At 33.8% G+C, this 15,569-nt stretch overlaps 1 pseudogene; it reads left to right on the top strand.

Moving 5' to 3' along the window:
- Positions 1 to 4,490: 4,490 nt before the first annotated feature.
- LOC127546425 (F-box/WD repeat-containing protein 2-like) lies at positions 4,491 to 7,529 on the top strand (annotated as a pseudogene).
- Positions 7,530 to 15,569: the final 8,040 nt, after the last annotated feature.

Genomic DNA, 15,569 nt, shown 5'->3' on the forward strand with positions numbered 1-15,569 from the left:
AGTTACAGGACAGATGGAAAGGCCAAGTGGTCCAAGTGCATAGTGTAAAACAACAAAGCAGATGGGAGTGACATCACTTGATAAAGTCAAATCTATTTTTGCTTTCTTTGAAATTGGAAAGGGTATTGGGGGAAAGATTTTTTACCCCTCTGTGACTATTAAGGAGACAAAACACAGGTATAGAGCTTTCAGAGGAAGATATTAGGTATGTCTCTTCAAAATCTCGTTCAGACAGTTGACCATAGAGACCAGGTTGAAAGCTTAGATTCTTAAGCTCTTGACCTCTGGGCTGCTTCCACCAGGACTGGAGGAAAAATAATAGTGATTATTTGCCCTGCCTGGTACATCCTTTCTCTTTCTCCCTGAATGTCAAGTGTCTACTAGTCAACAGCTGGTTTGGGTAGTATTCAGGACATCCTTAATCTAAACATCATTATCCCAGAGAATTAGGAAATTTCAGGGTGGAGGACAATTTGTAACATTATCTAATCTAAAAATAGAAATCTCTTCTAAGAATTCTGGAAAAGGGATTATGAGAAACATGTTACTTCAATATGTGCTGTATTTTACTTTCGGTCACTTTAAAGAAACATCTAATTATTAGGAAATATCTTCTTCCATAAACCTGAAAGCATACTCTCTACTTCTGTTACCAAGCAGTCCTCTGAGTAAATATTGAATAACTAGTTTTCTAAAAATAAATAAATAAACAAATATGCAAGATGCACTTTAAATTTAAATTTACATTAGTAATATTTCCTTGATCACATTCTTAAATCTAGACAGTCAACAAAACAATAAATCAAGCTCCTAATTGGCTATTCACTGATTTCAGAGGCATAAATTGCTCATATTATTTTTTTTTTAATTTGCTCTTTTGAGCTGCTTAGAGCTGGCTCTATCAGATCTGTAGGCCTGAGAGAACATAACTAATTGCTCTTCCACATGAAAGTTCCTTAAATTATTGAAAACAGTAATCCCAGTCTGCCCTCCCACCCCCACAAGACATCTCTTCTAAATATTTAGGTTTTGATACTTGTTATCAAAGGATATAATAAAATAATCCTAAAAATAATGGAACTACTTTACTAAATGTTCCAGAAATACAGAAAAAAACTTCATAAAAGAATAAAAAGCTCACAGTAGGTTTATACCATTGAATTCATAAAATGTAATTAAAAAGTGTTTTCTTCCAAATGTGGCTTGTGAAATGGCTAACTTCCAAGTATGCAATCAAAAGGGCAGCATCCATATGAATTCTCCCAATAGTATCCCAACATGTTGGACAAATGTGTGAATCATGTAGATTTATTTGTGGAAAAGGAGGGTCATGTCATCATTACTGTGTAAAAATAGAAATTAATATTTCCTCTTATTTCTACTATATTGCTTTTACAATGTAATTCACTCCTTCAAATGATTAGTATCTACCTGAATACACTCCCCTCAAAAATGTTGTTCTCTCCAACTTTGAATGGCTTAAAGGAATTCTTGAAAGGGAATGATGTGGTCACTTCTGAAACTAGCCTCTGGGACATTTGTCGGCTAAACAATTTATCCTGACACTCCTGTTTGTTGTCTATAAACAAAAATTAGTTTGGAATGGAGTCCCTGAATCCAACAGGCAATTGTTCTGCCTTTGTCTCTCCTCATGATTTTAGGGGAAATTCAATCACTTTTTATGGGGATCAAAATGGTAGCTCTCATATCCTAGCCTAGATAACAAGAGATAGAAGAATCACATAAAATAATTAAAATTAAGGAATTGTCAGAGGCTCATGATCACCTGAAGTCCAATGCACTTTGCCTAGCTGTAGACAATTATGACATTCCTCAACCACCCAGAATTTCTTTTTTTCTGAATCTCAATAAAAAAGGATTCTTCCTCTCTCTGATCCATTGCTGACATAACTGAGAGGATTACTCTGACCCGTTTTATTAACAGCTATATATTCCACTCTTAATAAGCTGTCATTGTTTAGAAAAGTGAGCCTCAGTTTCCCAGTTATTACATTTTATTCAACACAAAACCAGAATTACAGATAAGTTGATCTTAAGAAGTCTGAGATTTTCGAGCAATAAGAAGTATGCAAGGAAACAATAAAAACTGGGCTACTTTTCATTGCAAGTTGAAAAATTTGAGTATTTACCAAACACTAAAGAAAACATGACCTAGTGGCAAAAAAATATACAACAAAAACTCACTACTTCTAATGAATTCACAGAGGGTAAACCTCCAAAGTGCTAAAATAGATCTTAAAATATCTATGAGAATTCATCAAATTAACTGACCTGAAAATGGAGCAATCCCACAGACAGAACTATTTCTTGCTCACTACCAACAATATAAAAACCAATCCATAAAAATTTAAAAACAATATTTTCATAAAATTTTCACACCAAAATACTTATAAATCTCTAGGTTATATGGAATAGAAAGCTTTAAAAAACAGAGAAACAACAAATTAGAACTCAAAGCCATAGAGGAACAGAATTAGGTATTTATCATTGTCATTTCTCAAGTCATTAATCTGAAAGTTGTATTCTGTGATTTTTATATCCAGTTTTGAAACATAGTAATTTGGGTCACTTATGCAATGGTCTAAAGGATATTAAATATAACAATAGTAATAATTATGGCCAACTTTTATACAGATTTGCAAATCATTTTACATATTCTCTTATTTGATCCTCATGAACAACTCCGAGAGGTAGGAATTATTATAGTACCATTTTACAGATAAATAAATAAACTGAGTAGAAAAAAGTTTAAGTGATTCTTCCAAGATCACACTAATGTCTGATGTGGGATTTAAACTCAGGTCTTCCTGAATCCAAAAATAGCACTTAATATGTTTCAATGGCTATCTGCATATTAAAAAAAAAAACTAATAGTGAGAACAAGATGATTAATATAACTTAAAGTAATAACTAAAATTTTTCAGGATGATACAATGGATGATCAGCTTTCAAGCCAAGAAGACTCAAATCCCACAATCTTGATGTATGGCCACAGGAAAATCACTCAACTTCTCAGAATGCTAGGGAATAGTTTGAAATTATATGTTGCAGAGAAGATGCTTCCTTACTCTTCCTCAACCAGCATTTCCCTATTGCAATGAAATCACTGGTACAGTCTCTATCTTCATCCCTAATTTTCTACTTAGAGTTTTGTTTGTTAAAATTTTATTTGTCAGTTAACAGGTATATATTGACAATTGCACAAGAACAAGAATACACGTGAATGTAACATATAAGTTCCTGGATGTGAAAGGGATGGTAGTATGTGAAAAGAATGTAAGAAAATAAAAAAGGGAGAATCTTGTTTGGGTTTGGTCTTAGAAATTATCCATTTTCTTAGGAAGCAGGAAAGAGACTTTATGGCCTTCCCTAGAAAATATTCAGGTCAGTATTATGATAAAAGCCGAATACTTTTTTGAAGAACATACTCATAAGAGTTCCTCCTCTGCCTCTTCCATTCCCCCACCTCACCCCATCCCAGGTAATTCTTTTCTGTTTACATTTCTAGAAGAATAAAAGTTTTTAGAGGTTCTTTCTTATCTCATGAATTGATCTCTCCTACAATAATTGTGTGATTAGATCTATATTTTTCAAATTTTCCACTACCAATGACTGTCCAAATTAGTTGGGCTAAGTTTTTGTTTTATTTTATTTTTTTGGTTGGTTGGTTGTTTTCTGAAAAGCAAAGTAATCACACATTTCAAAGATTCAGAAAGCTGAGGCTTAAATTATGATTTCTCTGGCCATGTTTTCTGTGGCTTTTTGAACAACTAAAGCAATACAAGATCCAGCCAGAAGGAACTGGATCCTACAGACTTTGTCCTGATCTTTAGATATCTTTTGATGAGAAGATTGGGGGCCATGTCTCCTGAATGTAAGTCTTACAGTATTCTAGTTGAATATTTTTTGCTATGGTATATCTATGTAAGCCTTGTTTTGTTAATTATTGGATGACTTAAATGTCTCATGTTGTTCCAATACTGAACTATCTGCAAATGGGCTTGAGTCTAGTCCACTCCATTGTACGATCCTTAAGGCATATCTATTGCTGCCTGAGGCTGATCCTCTGTCCAAAGCTCCTCAGTGGGATAACAAATGTGGAGTTCATAAACCGCCGTGCAGCTAGGCAAGGTTTTGAAATTTTTCTTTAATTCTCAAGCTGTGAGAAAGGCAATATCCTGCCTGTGATATTGGGCTGAAGAAAAACAAATAGATTTGTGAACTGAAAATATGTTTTTTTGTCATATACTTCAGTTAATTTTACACTTCTGTAAATTGTATTGCTATGTAAATCCCTCAAAATAAGGACAAAACTTTGAGAAAACTCCCCAAGTTTTCCTTTTATTATGTGAAAGATTCTTGGGTATTATTATTTATAATTTTATAAAAAATCTCATAGATGGCCTACCATGAGGGAAAGTTCTGGATATGAAGTCAGGAAGACTCTAAAACCTTTGAGTTGTATAACAATGGACACTTATTGGGTTTCAGGAGGATCTGTGAGGCTTAATGCAGAGCTTAATTTGAATGAATTCAACAAGCATTTATTAAGCAATGACAGTGAGCCAGATACTCTGTGAGATTCTGGGAATACAAAGACAAAATTGAAAATAATTCCTGACCTCAAGTAGTTTATATTATACTGAAAAACAAACAAACAAAATATATGCTAATAAGGTCACAGAAAATAAATATAAAATTAATTCAAATTAATTTTTAGGTGATGAAACTTTATTAACAGGGATAGAGGATGAAGAAAAGATCAGGAAAGGTTTGTGGTAGGAGGTAGCTTTTTATCTAAAACTTGAAGAAAATTAGGGAATTGAATAAATCTGAGAAGACAATGAATTCTAGTTTGCTTGTGCAGAGGCAAGGAAATGGCAAATAAAATGTATCAGCATGGAAGCTGCTGAAACATTTGGTTGTATATCCAATATAAGCTATTGGATAAAGCAATGGGCTTGAGTTCAAACATGCTGTCCCATTTACTAAATATGTGTTCTTGGTCAAGTCCCTTAATTGTTGATTGTCTATTTTTTCAATTGTAAAATTGGAATTGTAATAGTACCTACCATCCTTGTAGGGTATTATTATGTTGTTTTAAGAATCAGATGAGAATATATTTTTAAAAGTGCTTAGCACAGTGACTGATATCTAATAGGTCATTTTATAAGTGTTATTTCCTTCCAACCATGTTTGTGGACAGAATATGCATGGGTGTTAAGAATTTCTAGAAAGAGGAAGAAATCTCAGATCCCTGGTGTACTGAAATGCAACAGAAACAGAAGCCCTTGGTTGACATCTTTACACATAAAGTTTGTTCTATCAGCTGCTTTGTTACTACAAAAATGCAGTCCATGGTAATTTGCATTTGATTCTCCAAACACCTATTTACCTTTTAAAACCTTCTCTTAGAAAAAAATCAGTTTGTTAGTTTATTAACAAACTGATGACAATTTGGAAAAAGACCTTTAGGAGACTGTCTGCAAGGCTCTTTCTTTAGTTTTGTTGTATTCACCTTCACCTTTTTTTTTTAAAGTCCCCATAAATGACTTGAATGAAAGCATAATTTGTGCATAGCATGTTTGCAAATGAAAAGAAAAGGTAATATCTGAGATGAAAGAAGATTCCAAAGGGACTTTTCTAGGTTGAAGCTAAAAAAGGGAGGGAGGGGAAAATAACTAGAATAAGTGTAAATTCCTATGTTGGAATTGCACAAACTAACTGCAAAAATAGAAGGTTAAAAAGACATGGCTAGTCACCGTGTGAAAAAAAAAAAAGCTGGGGCTTTTGGTTAAGTGCTGCTAATATGTTAGTCAAAAGAGTTAATATGATTTTTAATGAACATGGAAGGCAACATTTTATATTGAGATGGTTCAATTTCATTAGGGGTCTCTACTATTTCTGAACTTCATATTTTAGTAAGGATGATGACAACCTGGAATGTGTGCAGAGAAAAGTAAAAATAGCAAAGACTATTCAAAATAATTAATATTGAGATTAGTTAAAGAAAATGGAATTGTCTAAACTCCATGCTGCAAGATGGTGCCATGGATGTTGAAAGGATTTTAGCTATTGTGAGACTCTGCTAGGTTGTGTGTGTCTATCTCAAGATCCCAGAGCATATCTTCAGGGGAAAAATATATATATTTGTCTCAGTGGAACAATCCAGGTCATACATCTCTCCAATAACCTAAAGATTTCGTATCAAGTGAGACTTCCTCAAACTTCTTCCATAGGAACTCAGTTTTAATTTATTAAAATAGTTTACTCCTCAGACCTTTTCAACATGTTGCTTCAACTCTAATTAGTAAAATATAGTTATAAGTGCCTGTACAGAGTACAACAGTTCATCTATCCAAACTTGGACTGACAGATGCATGATTCTGCTCAGAATATTTTGACAATGGAAGAAAGTTTATTTGAAAGCAATTTTGAGAATGAGACAATTGGAGGAACACGAAGATATTGGGACCTCTTTTTTATTGGGCACAGTGCACAGTGCACCTTATTATAAGGATGGACTTCTCAGTAAAGGATCAGATGACTTGTCTAAAAAACTCCGACATGTCAGCCCAGAACAGAACATATATGCCATGCAGACCCACACTTGAGTTGGTGTGAAATTTATAAAAAAATCTTGAGGTATTCTGAACTTGTCTTTTTGAGTTGCCATATTTTTTTTAGAAATACTGGTCCTGGAGAATATAGAAGGCTTTGAAAGTGTCAAAGATGAAGGGCCTTCTGAGTAGACATAATTTGTTCTTTGTGCCCCAAGATGGACTTTTTGTGTGTCTTTTGAAGTCAAGACAGGCCCAAGTCAGTCTGAATTATATGGAGAAATTGGTTGTACAGCTGGGACCCTTGTAGATAGTCAGACTATCATATCTTCATAATCTAGCAGTTCCCAAAGGAAAACATTGCTGCTTTGCCATCTTGATTATTCATCATTTCTCCTCCCCTGCCATCTCCATTTAGGTGGAAATTTATGTTTCTCCTCTTTGTCACAATTTCATAAATATATAAACTTCTCTTTGGATTGTGAACTCTTTGTGCTTGCTATGGGTTCCAGATGCATGTTCATTTTTTTTGTATAATAAATCTAGTTGCAATGCAATGTCTCATGAACTTGTGATATTGTTTTTGATAAACAAGTTTGATGAACAGAAACTTGGAGCAGGATATTTTGATAACATAGTAGCCTATTGGGAATGAAGTCTAGGAGCTGGAACATAGCATATTAAAAGACACACAGATGCAATGTTCAATGTGAATGACAATGATGGCTTTGATCTCTTGGAGAATTCTTTGGATTTTACTGTGAAAGTATATGCCTTATCAACCAGACTTACCTGAACACACTCACTGGACATGCTGAATATGTAACCAAGGTGGTTTTATGTAAGTACAAGGTCAAGTCTCTCTTGCACAGCCCTGTAGATCACAATTTCCTCAGTGCTGACAAATGCGAAATCAAGATTTGAGCATTTGGAAGAGAAATCAACTAACATTTTTAATAGCTTTTTATTTACAAGATATATGCATGAGTAATTTTTCAGCATTGACAGTTGCAAAACCTTTTGTTCCAACTTTTCCCCTTCTTCCCCCCATCTCCTCCCCTAGATGACAGGTTGACCAATACATATTAAATATGTTAAAGTATAAGTTGAGTACAATATAAGTATATATGTCCATACAATTATTTTGCTGTACTAAAAGAATCAGACTTTGAAATAGTGTATAATTAGCCTGTGAAGGAAATCAAAAATGGAAGCGGACAAAAGGATTGGGAATTCTATGTAGTGGTTCATATTCTTCTCCCAGAGTTCTTTTCCTGGGTATAGCTGGTTCAATTCATTACTGCTCTATTGGAATTGATTTGGTTCATCTCATTGCTGAAGATGGCCATGTCCATCAGAATTGATCATCATATAGTATTGTTGTTGAAGTATAAAATGATCTCCTAGTCCTGATCATTTCACTCAGCATCAGTTCATGTAAGTCTCTCCAAGGCTCTCTGTATTCATCCTGCTGGTCATTTCTTACAGAACAATAATATTCCATAACATTCATATACCGCAATTTATTCAGCCATTCTCCAATTGATGGGCATCCTCTCAATTTCCAGTTTCTGGCCACTACAAAGAGAACTGCCACAAACATTTTTGCACATACAGGTCCCTTTCTCTTCTTTAAGATCTTTTTGGGGTTTAAGCCCAGTAGTAATACTGTTGTATCAAAGGGCATGCACAGTTTGATGACTTTTTGAGCATAGTTCCAAATCACTCTCCAGAAGGGTTGAATGTATTCACAATTCCACCAACAATGTATCAGTGTCCCTGTTTTGCCTCATCCCCTCCAACATTCCGCATTATCTTTCCCTGTCATTCTAGCCAATTTGACAGGTGTGCAGTTGTAATGACCGTGTATTTAAAATCAGCCATAGTCAGGAATTCAGGTTAAGGGGAAAATCTTCAATCTTTAATGAAGTGAAGAGGTGAGGAGGGATTGCAATAGCAATATGGGCAGCTGCGACAGAAAGCCAGCTAACAGAGGGGGATCTGAGCTGAAAGGTTGTGGCAATGGCAAAAGCAAGCAGTTTCTCCTCCCCTTCCTTTTCCACTCCCCTGCCTCTACCAACCAAAATCATCATTTCTTATACAACACATCAGGACTTGCACAAAGAGTGGGTGGGGGCCATTCTTTCTCCAAGCTTATATATTAATAGAGTATTGTCCAATTACTATTTAGCCTCATGTGCTTGGGACCTCAGTGCATCAACTTGAGCCTCAGCCCATTACATGCAGTAGTATCTCAGAGTTGTCTTAATTTGCATTTCTCTGATTGATAATGACTTGGAGCATCTTTTCATATGGCTAGAAATAGTTTCAATTTCTTAGTTTGAGAATAGTCTGTTCATATGCTTTGATCATTTATTAATTGGAGAATGGTTTGGAAATCAACTAACATTGTTAAAAAAAAATCATCAGTAGTTGAGGATAAAAATATCACAGCAAAGACTCCAGTCCATAGACTTTTATCAGTGAGCTTTGCCAACTACAGTATTCTTAGATTTATCAAGTTTACAAGTCAGTGAATTTGGCATTTGTTAGATTTGGAGACATCACTGCCTTATTATTTGACAACTTATATCTATACATCATGAACTTAAGGACAGATAAGTTGAATCAGCCATTGGTCTTTGTCTGAATACACAAAGTTAAAGATGGGTTCAGGCTTCTTGGAAGATAAATGTCATGGTTGAATGACCTGGATAGACATAATCTTATAGATTTGGTTTTTGCCACTAGTATGCCTGACTATAATATTCAATTGATATTTTAGAAGAAATGTGGCTGAAAATATAGACAAGTTCAAAAAGTGACTTTGGATACTGAGGTTGATAGTTCTGATGCAAACTTTGTTTTTCATGAACTAAAGGTTCTTACCTAATGGTATTGTCATACAGTAGACAATCATTCATTTTCCTGGGTTGAGAGTGATAGGGGCAAAGTAGAGAAAAAAAGTGGGAGAGAAGGAATTTTTTTATTGACACAATGCAAGACAGCACATTAACATTCCATGCCATTGAAACTCATTTGTACTTAGTGATGCTTGTCATTATTAAAGAATATTGTGGGGAATTTTTTATCCTGAAAAAGAGAAGACTTTGGTAAAATATATTAATTGTGTTCTAATACTTAAAACAATGTCACATAGAAGAGGGACTGGTTTCAAAGAGCAAAAGTAGAACCAATAGACTGAATTTGTAAAGGGAGCAGATTTTGTTTCCATAGAAGGGGAAATGGCACCAACATCACCAATTTTATAAGAATTAAATTTGGCTGCTCCCTAGGGATACTGAGTTCAGAATCTGGAATTGTCTTTAGTCAAAAGCTTACTATCTACTGACCAAGTTTGTTATTGTGGGGATTTATGTTTCAGGTGAAGTGTGGGAGAAGATGACTTCTCAATACCCTTTCAAATAAATGATTTATTGATTCTGAGTGCCTGTTATGTGAATGCTGAATGCTAGGGATACAAATAACATTAAAAAAAAAAACCTCACATTGACTATCCTCAAGGAGTTTATGGTACAATAATCTACTCAATACATTGACCTTCATCTCTCTATTCAAGCATTCTGTGGGCCCCAATATTATTATTATTATTTTTTAGTCTTTCCCCTCACATACATTCTTTTCTATTTCCACTGTTGCTATCACATTCTACATGTTTATCATCTGGTATATGGATTATGGAAATAGTTTCCCAATCATTGACCCTGAATTTAATCTGTTATTTTTTCCCTCTTGTCATTGCTGTTCTAAAATTAGCTTGATTGTATAAAGCCCTTTTCTAAGAAACTTCTTACAACTGCACATAGTTGTAAGAAGAAAGTCCAAATTCCATAGTCTAGGTATTTGAATGAAAACTGTTCTGAAGTATTTGAATACTTTATGTTCCTTTTAAATTGTTATCTTCATATTTATTCTACAAAAAAGTATTTGTTGAAAAGTTTTTGTTGATTGTGTCTTACAATCTAAACTACTTGTGAGTAGGGACTGCTGCATACTAAATACCTGTATTCCTAAAAGTTTTACATAGTAGGAACTTCAAAAAATATTTGTTGATTTATTGCACATCAAAGAGTGAGAAATCTCTGAGTGATGGCAGTAGAGGATGAGACTGAAATTGGAAGTTAGAATGAAGAGTTTCCACTTTTTCTCCTGGCTTATTCTGTCAATTTATGTAATGGGAGGTAGGAGTAAGGATAGGAAAAAGAACATGCAAGTGAACATTGTAGACTATGTTCTATGATAAGGTGTTATTTGAACAACAACAGAAACTGTGAGCAGAAGCAGATAAAGGATGAAAAGAATCACAGAATGGTGCTATAGATAAAACATCTGGATTCAAAGAAATCTGAGAAACTTACAAGTTGTGTGATCATGGGCAAATCATTTATTCCCTCTTTGATTCAGTTTCCTCAAGTGTAAAATGAAAATAAGAATACAATCAATCTCCCAGAGTTTTGGGGAGGATCATATGGAATTTTTTTTTTACCTTTATGTTTTAATATTTTCACTTTCCCAATTATGTGTAAAACAATTCTTTTTACATTTGTTTTTTAAATTTTGAGTTCTAGATTTTGCCCCTTCCTTCTCACTCCCTTACCCACATTGAAAAGGCCCCAAATGGGATATTTTTTAAATGTTCAGCACAACACCTGGCACATAGCACTGATTTGTCACTTTTTTTTGAGTCATACAATGGAATACATGGCTGCATTTTGGAATGAACAATACAGTGCATGCATGTAGGAATGATAGCATCTATCATATAAACAATGATAATTCTAATAAACAATTAGGATAGGATAATGCAATATCTTCTCTTTATTTCATGAGATTTATTTTAGTGCAAGATATTATGGGATAAATAGTTAGAACATTTGTTTTCCGTCCCATCCCTGTTACTTCTTAACTTTGTGAACTTGATTATATCACTTCCGTTTCACAGTTTCCTCATTTAAATTTATAAACATTGATGTTCTGAAATGATACAAATGTGTATAACATTGAAAACTATGCAATTAAGATGCATGATAAATTATTTATTTCTTTTCATCCTGGGGAGGGTTGTAGTCTATTACATGTCAGGCATTATACTAAAGAGGTTTGTAGATATTATCTTATTTGATCCTATAGCTGCAAGATGTAAGTAATGAATGCTCATGAAACACACATTTTATTTCTTTGGGAATGTATTGAAAATACAGACAGCAAAATTACTGTTTCAGTAAAATGTCTTTTCTGTGAGATGTTAACCTTGAATCCTCTACAAAGGAAAGAACACAAAGTTTGACAGATGCAGAACTTGAATTCTGAACTGCAAAGCTCTGTGTCAAGAAAAGTCATTTCATTTCTCTGAACTTCAGTTTCTCCATTTATCAAAATGAAGATAATAAAAATAATAATTTATGAGGAAAGCACTTTGAGCTAAATAGGAATATGTATTATTACCTGAATAAAAGAATAAGTAAATTGTAGAGGGCCGCAGATAGTGGGGGAACTCTGGGTAAAGTATAAGACCCTTCAGCCCAGAGGGAACCTGCTGACAATGTCTGGTTTGGCTCCCCATTTCCCTTTGGTGCCTTTCATGCTTTCTGAAAAGTCAAGGAGGGTGTGACCACCTGTGTTCTACTTGAAGCAAGGGATACTTATAGTAAAGAGGCATTACATATCAATAGCAGAGTGGTTATAGTTAATACTTGTTCAGTGTGCTGTGGTGATATAATACTACTACATTTAGTACATGTCAGTGTGCTGTAGTGATGTAATTGTACTAAGGTAAGGGCTGAGAGGACTTGAAATAAAGGGACTCTGTCTTTGACCATCCTCATGGGTCTCCTGCTTTCATCTCTCCTCCACTAAGTCCAAGGGCTCAGGCTGGTCCTGAGATACTGCAGAGAACTAGTCCAGATGGTATATTTTGGCACCCCAAATTGGGGGCTCTAGAAAGCACACTACAGTAAGTGAATACATGAATACAATATTTATTATGTGCTTATTATGTGCCAAGAAACATGTCAAACACTAGTAGTCTGCCCTTCCTCTATTTTTTTTTTCAGCTTCCAGGACTATCATCAGAACTACAGATTTAAGGTTGACTGGTCCTTGCCATCAGAATTACTATTGTCCCTTAGAATTTCCAAATCTTTCCACATACCCTATACTGAACTTTTTTTTAAATATGTTTCTTCTCCCTAAATAGAATGTGAACTTGAAAGTAGGGACTGTCTTAATCTTTCTATTTTTATCCACAGTACTACACAGTGCTAGGCTTATAGTAAGCATAAACTTTTTTTTTACTTAATTATTGGAAGTATTATTATTTTAAAATCAATAGGGATTAGGAGAAAAATGTATTCTTGTTGTGTTAAGAAAAAATAATACAAGGAGACTTTCAAAGTCTCTCTTAAGAATTTTTCGGATTATGAGACATGGGAGTCACTGGCACAAGACCACCCAGTGTGGTGTTCCCTTCTCAGAGAAGGTATTATGCTGTATAAGCAAAGTAGAGCTGAAGTAGCTCAAAAGAAATGTGAGTGAGTATATTTACTATCACTGTGAGTGAATGCATTTAGAGAATACACTTCAAATCAATTATTTTTATCCAAACTGTGGTAGAGCATTTTGAGCTCATATTGGTCTGATCAGCAACAGTCAGACACACTGTAACTTAATTCTAGCATAATATATATAATTTTGTTCCTCTTTGAAAATGGACAACAATCACCAAACAACATTCACACAAACAAATGTCATCATCATCATTACCATTACTGTAATTATCATCATCATTGTGATCATCATCTAGCATTTTTATATAGTTCTTTAATATTCCCAAAGTACAGATATTATCTCTTTCAGTCCTTACAACAATCCTGAAAGTAGTTGCTATGAATATCCCTATGGATCTTATGGATACAAAAATTAAGTCAGACAAAGGATAAATGATAATCATAAATAATTAAATGATAACAAAAAAGCACCTGTTATGTACTGGGCATTACATTGGTCAATGGGAACACAAAAACAGGAAAGAAACAGTCCTTTGTCCTTAAGAAAATTCAATTTTATATGGATCGCAACATAGTAATTTTTTTTTGGTTTTTATTTGCATTTTGTTTTCTTTCTCATTTTTTTCCCTGTTTGATCTGATTTTTTTCTTATGCAGCATGATAGTTGTGGAACTATATATAGAAGAATTGCACAAGTTTAACATATATTATATTACTTTCCTTCTAGAAGAGGGGGTAGGAGGAAGGGAGGAAAAAAATGGAATATAAGGTTTTGCAAGAGTGAATGTTGAAAATTATCTATGTCTATGTTTTGAAAATAAAACATTTTAATAAAAAATTATATTCTATTAAGAGACAATGTGTATTTATGTAAATATATACATAGTATACCAAATAAAATAGAATTAGAAAACCTTAATTTTTAGAAACCAAAGCACTGTAAATAGGATTTTAGTGAAGAATAAATCCATGTTTATGATAATAAAAAATAAATTATAACACTTCACAAACACATTATATCCATACTTGATACATTCATGATATGTTACTGTTCATGAAACACTTTTACACAAATTATCTCATTAGATTACAAAAATAAAACATTAAAGGAGAGAATCAGAGATTATTAAAATCACTTTTAAAGATGAAGAAATTGAGACTTACGAGTTCTTTGAACAGAAACCTGATTTGTGAGTCTAAATTCTAGATATTCTCCTATGCCAAACTGATTACCAACTTTCTCTTAGAATGTGGAATATTCATTTTATATATCTTTCTCTTACATTGGGTAGCTGTGTGGTCTAGACCATGTTGTTTAAAGTATCTGGCTCTCAGTCACCACATTTTCAAACTCAAATCCTTCAAGTTTGAGTCTTAAAATGCTATGAAATTCACTTCAAGTCTAAGAGTATGCAGAGAACATAGTATAGTAAGAAAAGTGTTCTTATTCAAATAATGACTTTGCTATGTACCACTCATGTAATTTTAAGTAACAGTCTTTCTAGGATTTATTTTTTTCATTATTCAGAAAATAAAGATTAACTATATCAATGGTGTCAGACTCAAGTAGAAACAGAATCAGCAAACATAAGAACTTCTGATGGGTCAAAGAGTATATGTTTTATTGTACTTTTTAAAATTGTGTTATATATTTCCAGTTACTTTTTGATTCAGATTGCACTCTAGTATGTTATAAGTTCCATGTGGACCCTGATGCTAACTATTCTGGACTCTATGAGCTATGCCACAGAGAAATATTTTCCCTCCTCTTTTCAAAGAACTGACTTTAAGTATCAATTATTATCTTCCATTCTACAGGAAGTCTTCCATAACCTCTCTATTTGCCTTTTTAAATTATTTCTGCCCCACCTTGTTTTGTATGTATTAACTTACATGTTTCCTCCATTAGATTACAAGTTCCTTAAAAATAGGCAGTGTCTCTTACCTCTTTTTGCATCCTCAGTTCTTAGCACAGTGTCTGACACATAGTAAGCCATTAATGCATACTTATTGAATTAAATCACTTAAAAGATCCCATTGTGAAAGGGAAAGCAGAATCTATTATAGTAATCGGTTCATGGAAATATGCCATTAGTTCACACAAGCTTCCAGAGAAATTTCCTAGTGATAGGGGTCATGCATGTATAGTAAATAATACAGTAACAGTGGGTAGAATGATGATGAAGAAAATTATGGTCACTTGGGCAAGAACCCTAGCTCATCCTCCTTTAATATTCCCCCCCAAAAATATTTCAGCCCAAATAGAGTATTAGCTATTTCTCAACATCTCTTCCCTCTCTGTAGTCTTATATGAAATTATACATAAATGAACTATACTTAATTTTCACTCCCATTACTATTTCCGTTTTCTACATTTTGTTATTTCTCTCTCCCCCTTTTTCTTTGTTTTCCTTATACAATACTAAATTATAAATACATTAAATAAACCTCACACTCCATC

Source organism: Antechinus flavipes, chromosome 2, assembly GCF_016432865.1.
Source record: "Antechinus flavipes isolate AdamAnt ecotype Samford, QLD, Australia chromosome 2, AdamAnt_v2, whole genome shotgun sequence".
NCBI lineage: Eukaryota > Metazoa > Chordata > Mammalia > Dasyuromorphia > Dasyuridae > Antechinus > Antechinus flavipes.